This window comes from Sciurus vulgaris (genome assembly GCF_902686455.1).
Source record: "Sciurus vulgaris genome assembly, chromosome: 15".
NCBI classification, from domain to species: domain Eukaryota; kingdom Metazoa; phylum Chordata; class Mammalia; order Rodentia; family Sciuridae; genus Sciurus; species Sciurus vulgaris.
Genome location: NC_136476.1, coordinates 78,842,412 through 78,851,304, shown reverse-complemented (window position 1 = coordinate 78,851,304; position 8,893 = coordinate 78,842,412). Strand labels below are relative to the sequence as shown.

The following is an 8,893-nucleotide window of genomic DNA, read 5'->3' as shown; positions in this document are numbered from 1 at the left end:
GTACCTCCCTGTCTCATCTCAGGAGGAAACGCCTAGCCCAAATTTAGATTATGTGTTTATGATTTTACTTTTTGTAACTTATTTCCATATGTGTTTATCTCTAAAATGTATATTTATATTTCACAGAGATATGACCATGACTTTACTTGCTTGGGCTCTCATAATATTAGACCATGGTCAGGTTGACTTAGACAAAGACAATAGAGAATTATTTTATCACTGTTTATGTGGCTAGAAATACATGATCAATGTTTCTACTGATTTGGTTTCTTGTTGAGGACCCTCTTCCTGCCATACTATACCACGGCTGCCTTCTTATATTGTCTTTCTATCAGAGATATCTCCCTTAACATTATTTAGTTAATTAGCAACACTGGTGGGTAGGGCTTCAGTTTATAAATCTATGGGGGAGGAACAAGCATTCAGTCACTAACAATGTATCTACAAAAAATTTTGCTTCTCTGTTTTGCCATATTGTTGGAGATTTGTGCTTTTCTTAAATTTACTTAAGAAAACCATTGTTACTTTTCTTAATTTACTTATTGTATAGCACAGAATTGCTCCACACCATTTCTTCTGTAAAATCATCACACTTATTCTTTGTTGAACTCCCCCTGCCCTTTTGATAATAGGAATCTCAATGTTGCTATGATCCTGCTTATTTGTCTGCAGTTGTTTAGGGCAGGACGCCTTTGGGTACGCACTGATGCTAGGATGCATGGTCCACGGCGAGGCAAGTTTTCAGTTGTCAATCATGGTGCCACATTGTTTCTCTGTTAAAGGTCACCAAGACATCCAGATCATACACAACATTGTCTTCAAAGACAATCTTCAAAAACAGTTTTTTTCTGGTCCCTTGTTATAAAGTGGACTGTTACTGAGGTTTCAGTATGGCTTTTTTGATTAATTTTGAGGTTGATCATCTTTGTGGGTGGGAATTAGCTCCTTTGAAGTTCATATTTTTGAAGTCCCTGTTCATCTTATTGGCCAGTTTTTCAGTTTTGTGTGACTGTGTCTTTGAGTATATTCTATTACTGAATTAGTAGCTAAAGCAGGGGGCATGTTTTGAATAATACTCAAAAAGATGAGAAAGGCTTGCTATGGAAGAAGACATGGAAGAAGGTCAACTAGGTAATGGTATCTGATGGTACCTGGGGAAGTAATGATGTCATTTGTCAACACAGAGATGCTTTTCCTGGTGATGATAAATGAGAAACCTTGTAGAGTCATGAACTTTATTGTTTTTGTTTCCTTTTGTAAGGGTGTTATAGTTGAATAACAGTTGGGTTCATTTTGACATAATCATACATGCAGGAAATTTATTTAGCTTGCTCTACCTCACTCCCCAGCTCCCCATGTTTCCTTTTCCCTCCACCTGTTCCACATCCTTTATTCTATGGTGTACCTTCCACTCAAGCATTTACTTATAATTGGCACTTCATGCACATATGTAAAGGTGGAATTCACTGGCATATTTATACATACACATAGTGTAATTTTATCAAATTAATTCTATGTTTCATTCCATTTCCAATACCTACTCCCTCACCCTCAATTTCCTTCTACTCCACTGACAAATCCTGTATCTTTATGATATCAGATTCCTACCCATTATTTCACTTTTGATTCCATATATGAAAGAATGTATTCAACTCTTGATTTTTCTGAGCCTGGTTTATTTCACTTAGCATGATATTCTCTAGTTCCACCATATGGTGCATGCCAGCAAATACTATAATTTTGTTCTTTTTGATGGCTAAATAAAAATCTGTTGTGTACATTTACCATATTTTACTAATTCATTCACCTATTGATGGGCGTCTAGGCTAGATCTATATATTGATTCTTGTGTGTTGCTCTGCTATAAACATTAATGTGGCTGTATCACTATAGTATTCTGATTTTAGTTCTTTTGAATAAATAGCAAGGAGTGGGATAACTTGGTCATATGGTGGTTCCACTGCTAGTTTTTTGAGGAATCTCCAACATGCTTTCTAGGGTGGTTCTAGTAATTTTCAGTCCCACTAACAGTGTATGAGTGTAACTTTTCCCCTATATCCTCACTGGCATTTCTTATTATTTGTATTCTTCTGATTGTCATTCTGACTGCATTGAGATGAAATCTCAGTGTAGTTTTTATTGTGTTTCCCTAATTGCTAGGAATGTTGAATATTTTTCAGATATTTGTTGGCTGCTTGTTTCATTTCTGGGAAATGTCTGTCTAGTCCTTTTATCCATTTCTTGATGGGCTGTATTTTGGTATCAAACTTTTTGAATTTTTTATGCACCTGGATATTAATCCTCTGTCAGAGGATTTTTCTATATTTTAGGCTCTATATTTATGCTATTTATCATTTCCCTTGTTATGAAGATTTTAAATTTCATGCTGATCCCATTTATTGATTCTTGGGTTTTTTTCTTTAGCTTTCAGAGTCTTATTAAGGAAGTTGGTCCCTGCATCAAAATGTTGGAGTGTTGACTATAGGTTTTCTTCTAGTAGCTGCAGAGTTTCTGGTGTAAATCCTCAGTTTCCTAAATCAGTGATCAACTTTGATTTGATTTTTGGGCAGGGTTAGAGATAGGGATCTAGTTTTGCTCTTCCACACATGAAAGTCCTGTTTTCCAGCGACATTTGTTGAAAGGCTATCTGTCCTGCAACATATATATTTGGCATCTTTGTCAAGTATCAGAGGACTGGTAACTATGTGGGTTGTCTTTGTCTTCTGTTCTTTTGGTCTTCATGCTTATTTTATTGCTAATACAATGCTGTTTTTCAGTGTAGCTCTGTGGTATAATTTAATATCAGGTATTGGGATGCCTCCAGGGTCATTCTTCTTACTCACAATTTACCTTGCGATTCTGGGTCTTCCTTCAAATGAATTTTAGGACTCTTATTTGATTTCTGTGAAGAAAGTCATTGATATTTTGATGGAGTTTGCATTAACTCTGTATAGTATTTTGACATTATTAGTTCTCCCAATCCAAGAACTTGGAAGGTTTTCCATCTTCTAAGGTCTTCTTCAATTTATTTCTCTAGTGTTCGTTAGTTTTCATTGTAGAGGTCTTTGACCTCCTTGACTGAACTGATTCCCAAGCATTTTATTTTATTTTGATATTATTGTTTTCCTTTCTCAGCAGAATTGTTGATAGAATATAGGAACACTATTGATTTATGAATGTTGATCTTTTATTTTACTATTTTGCTGAATTCATTTATCAGCTCTAGAAGTCTTCTGGTGGAGTTATTTTGGATCTTCTAGACATAGGCTCATGCCATCAGCAAAAGATAATTTGACTTATTTTCATATTTGTATCATTTGAATTTCCTTCTGTTGTCTCATTGCTCTGGTTGGAGTTTCTAGAACTACACTGAAGAGGAGTGGTGAGTTGGGCATCAGACTAGCTCTCAGACTGGTTATTGGAATCTTCATAGGCACATAGAACACCCATGGCTCTCTCTCCTCACCTTCCCCACCCTCTACCACCCTCAGCACTGTCCTGTCTGTGCCATGTCAATCACGTTGACCCAGGCACACTCTGGACCCCACAATAGGCACTGATGGGTCGGACTGGCAACTTCCTATGATTTCCTAGTCTCCCAACTTTGCTCACTGACATGAGGTCACTCAGACATGCTTCCTACACAGGAACTTGGACTCCTCTGGGATAATCTGCCTCCCAGAGGTTGAACTGAAACACTTTTCACTTAACTTCTCCCACTATCTCTGTATCTATGAAGACCAACCCCTCTCTCTATTCCACAGATTCTCCCAAGCCCATTTTATTCACCAAGCTTTTCTCTTTTTGTCTGTGCTTCCTGTCCCCTTGGTGGTGGGCCGGCTGTGCCTCTGTTACATACTCTTTCCTATACTGTGATCAAAGTTTCTAACATTCTGTGTCTCTATGATTATTTGCTGTCCAGTATTAAATTTCAGTTTACTCCCTTAGTCACCCACCTTGCAGAGGAACAGTCTTCCCACTTTTAAATCTCGGGCTACAGAACTGCTATGGAACTGTTGGAGAGAAAACCTTTCCTCTAATCTGCCATCTCATGAAATTTGTTTTTTATTTATATTCTTTCATGTGGGGGAAGAGTTGGGTGACAATGATATTGTTGTGTTTGAGATGGAAGTTTTGTCAACCCTTGATTCTACATAACAGAAAAGGAATATTATCAGCAGGGAAACAGATGATCAACCATGATTGGCAGGACCCAGAAACCATTCCAGTAGTTTAAATATCCTGCAGAACTTCTTCACTTGAGTAGCAGTTACCATTTCAAGTTGAATTTAACATGAATTTAACATTTACAGATATTCAAACATGTTCACCTGAACGATGAGCACATGATACTAATTTTCTACCAGCATTGGAGAAGTGGACCTGAGGATGTATGAAATGGGTTAGGGATTCATTTTGTAAGTTGAGTTAAAAGCAAGCATTATTTTATGGTATCATGGGAAATGTGCACCAATAGAATGCTTTTAAGGAAATTTATAGAAACTATATTTTATTCTCCAGGTCCATTAGTAATGATGAGATTTAACACTCCATATTCTTTTATTTCATAGTAATAGTATTTGAGTTTTTCTGGTGTTCTTGAAATAGTACAGGGTCAAAAGCAGGAAACTTTGGTTATCACTCTCAACCTCTAGCCTGACTTGTTATGGAATCTTAATCACACTTTCCCCAAGTTCAGCCGAGAAGGCAAAGCTATTGTGAATCACCAGGTTCCTAATAACTGGCTTGTGGTTATTGTCATTATTCCTCCAAGGGTGAACTCTTATGCCTGCTTCAGCCTCTTAGCCCAAGGGAGTCAAATGCAATGAAGCAATTATACCTGGTTTGTGTTTAATTTGGATCTGGGATCGGGGATTGCCACCCCACCCCAGGTCCTCTCCATGGTTTGTAAAATAAGAGTTCACAGTGATTTCTCAGGAGCTGTGAACAAATGTATATCTGTATGCCTATCCTGAATGGTTCTGAACCAACTCTTCTGTCGTATGGAACTTCAAGTCTTTTAGAAATGCCATTTGCTTACTGTATTTTGTGCCTTCCTGAAGATATGGGAGAACCACCTTGTGACTTGTAGCTGAAGAAACCTGTGTTCATCATGTAAGGGGCTATGTCACAGCTGGTGTAGAATTTACATCGGTAGTACAATCTTGGGTGTCTTGTGTCTATGTGTGTTTGTCCAGGGTGTACAATTGATCCCTAAACACTATCCCACTCATACAACAATTTGACAAATAGCTCCGTGTAATTTATCTTGAATTGAGTATTGATCCAAAATTTGAGATAATAGGAAAAACTTCCCATAGCATAGTTTATTTCAGATTGATCCTATATCTAAGCTTTGAGAAAGAGAGAGAGAGAGGTGGAAAAACACACCTCTTTTTCCTTAACTTTTTCTTTAGGTCTTGTTGGGTTTTCTTCCAAATGTATTCTAAATCTCTATTATTTTCCTCATCTCTTCTGCCATATTACAAGGGCAGATAGGTATCATTTTGTACCTCAACTGCTGTAATAAGCTCCTACTCAGGTTCCTGCTGACACTCTTTCTTTGGTATAATCTAATCTCTACCTAGGAGCCAGAAAGATTAATCCTTTCTTTACTTAATTCTTTACTTGAGTGTGCTACTGTTCTAGAACAGATTAAAAATTTCAGGTCTGGGGTTGTGGTTCAGTGGTAGAGTGCTTGCCTAGCATGTGTGAGGCACTGGGTTGGATCCTCAGGACCACATAAAAATAAATAAATAAAATAAGGCTTTGTGTCCATCTACAACTTAAAAATATTTAAAGAATTTCTATGATAAACTTTGGCTTGCATAGTGCGAAATGAGGGGAGAGGAGGGAAGGGAGCAGAGGGTAGGAAAGAAAGTGGAATGAGACAGACATCATAACCCAATGTACACATATGATCACACAAATGGTATGAAAAGCTGTACTCCATTTGTGTACAATGAATCAAAATGCATTCTGCTGTCATGTATAACTAAATAGAACAAACAATAAAAAGTTCTACGATAAGGTCAGAACTTTATATACTCTGGATTCTCATTAATTCAACCTGTGTACTTCTCAGACTTACTATGGTCTGGAATTTTCTGTTTCTTAAATGCCCTGGCTCTGTTGTCTCCAGATATTAAACTAGAATGCCCTTTTTTTAAACATCTTCTGGTGACATGTTCTTCTATTAAGGACTCCTTTTAAACAATACGAAGAATTGACTTCCTTACCACCTTAGCCTCTGGTAATTTGGCACTCTATCAAAACCATGAATAGTGTCCCTCAAATTCCATTCCTGAGAATTCCATGTATTTATTCCAGATAAATGTGGCTGGTATAAAAAATGATGTAAGAACAATGTTTACAATATGCTGGAAATAAAAAATATTAGAAAAATTCTTATGCCCAAATGATAGCCAATTACTATTTTTCATTGTGGTAAACTGATTGTTACCAACATGGTAATAAGTAACACCAAAGGTATAATCCATGTCAGCTCAGAAGGTATCATTAATATAATTTTTAACACAGTGTGCTGAAGGATATAAGAAATTTAAAGATAATTTCAATCAAATTGTGAGAGTTGTTAGTATGTAAACTTTAAATTCCCAAATGAGTTTATGATAAGTCAGATAGTGAGACACTTCCTTAGCTCTTTAAATGATAATTTCCTTCACCCTTTCCCCACATTTTCTATTGGTACATTATAGTTGTATATGTTAATAGGATTTGTCATTACATATTTGTCCATGTACATAATATAAGAATTGAATTTCCTTCAGTTTTCAAAAATATTACAAAGAATATGGATTCTAATTTTTGGTTGACAGATTATAACCTGTTTTCTTATTTTGTGATAGCTCTCATGGGTAGGTCCAAGACTAACCGACCTGAAGGAGAAAAAGAGAGAAATGATAATATATACAATGTAGAAAATATTGAAATGTAACAAACATATTGGTTAAGATTCTTTGGTATACCATGAAAGGATGAATGGGTAAAGGATATAAAGTATGTTTTAACATGTGTGAATATGCCTCAATGAACCCATTATTATATGTAATTAAAATGTGCTAATTAAAAGAATCTTAGGCTAAGATTCATGAAGATTATATTATTTTTTTTTTGTTAGGCAGACACAAAGAAATTCTTTGACTGGTTTAGGAGATAACCAGAAAAGTCCATCATTTCCTGATGTTATAAGGACTTCAGTAGAGGGATTTGATTTGAGTTGAGGGAATACCCAAGGGTTTATTTTTTGGGTTTTCTAGGTGGACAAATAACATGAAACAGAAGTTTTATCCACACTTCTTGAAAATTATTTTAGTAAGAGAGATGGAAAGTCAAAATATTGAGTGGGAAAGGATTTTCTTAAAGGAAGAACTGATAAACAACTTTCAAGATATGTTCTTAGATATTTTTGTTATAGACTTATATTCATTCTTTAATGCCCTTATCTCAACCCTGCTCCATATGATATTTCCACCAAGTCTACAGATCTTAATATCATGTAGATCCAAAGCTGTCCACTGAAGTTTCTTGATTCATTCATGGAAGTAAACCATTACCCAAATGTATTTCAGAGACATGGCAAAGGTTAAGAGAGGTAAAAAACCCATTAGACAGCACATCATCTTACAGTCATTTCATTAGCTTATTTCTAACCTGGTCATGCACACTAATTCCCTAATCTCAAATTTCCATCCTGAAACTCTTCAAGTGGAACTTGGTCTGATTCAATATTCATTCTGATGTTTCATGGTTTCCCAAAGATGTTCAGTTGTTTTATAGGTGGACAAATATCCTTTTTCCTGACCCTCACTGGCCCGTTAGGGTGTCAAAAATCCTGAGAGATTCAGGTTAAAATGCACTTACTGAGTAGTTCAAAACATGATTTTCTTGTAAAATATTCCCAGTGACTTCTCATTCTTTCTCATTTCCATCTCCTTTCCATCTCCAGAAAAAGGTAACAAGAAGAGCATGAGGAGGGAGAACCAGAGCAGTGTGTCCGAGTTCCTCCTCCTGGGGCTCCCCATCCAGCCAGAGGAGCAAGGCATGTACTGCACCCCTGTTCCTGGCCATGTACCTGACCCACACTGCTGGGGAACCTGCTCATCATCCTGCTCATCAGGCTGGACTCTCACCTCCACACCCCCATGTACTTCTTCCTCAGCCACTTGGCCCTCACTGACATCTCTTTGTCCTCAGTCACAGCTCCAAAGATGCTCATGAACATGCTGACGCAGACTCAGTCCATCTCTTATGCTGGCTGCATTTGTCAGGAATTCTTTTTTGTATTGTTTGCAGATCTTGACAGCTTCCTTCTGACCTCAATGGCCTATGACAGGTATGTGGCCATCTGTCACCCACTGCATTATCCAAGAATCATGAGCCAGAACCTCTGCTTTCTGCTAGTAATTGTGTCCTGGATCTTATCCTCTGCCAATGCCCTTTTGCACACCCTCCTTCTAGCCCAGCTGTCTTTCCTCAGAGGCAAACACTCTGCCCCACTTCTTCTGTGACCTCTCTGCCTTACTTAAGCTGTCAGCTCAGGACACCACCATCAACCAGCTGGCTATCCTCACTGAAGGATCAGCAATTGTTACCCTGCCCTCATGTGCATTTTGGTCTCTTATGGCCACATTGGGGCCCACCATCCTGAGAAGACCCTCCATCAAGGGCATCTGCAAAGCCTTGTCACATGTGGCTCCCACCTCTCTGTGGTTTCTCTGTACTATGGAGCAATTATTGCACTCTACTTTGTCCCCTCATCCAATAGCAGTAAAGACAAGGATGTCATTATGTCTGTGTTGTACACTCTGGTCACCCCCATGCTGAATCCTTCATCTACAGTCTGAGGAATCGGGATATGAAGGAGCTCTGA

At 37.6% G+C, this 8,893-nt stretch overlaps 1 pseudogene across 1 annotated transcript; it reads left to right on the top strand.

Annotated features, from left to right (window-relative positions):
• Positions 1-7,989: 7,989 nt before the first annotated feature.
• On the top strand, positions 7,990-8,893 carry LOC306644910 (olfactory receptor 1J21-like; annotated as a pseudogene). The gene has a single exon. The product of its transcript is annotated as an olfactory receptor 1J21-like (transcript).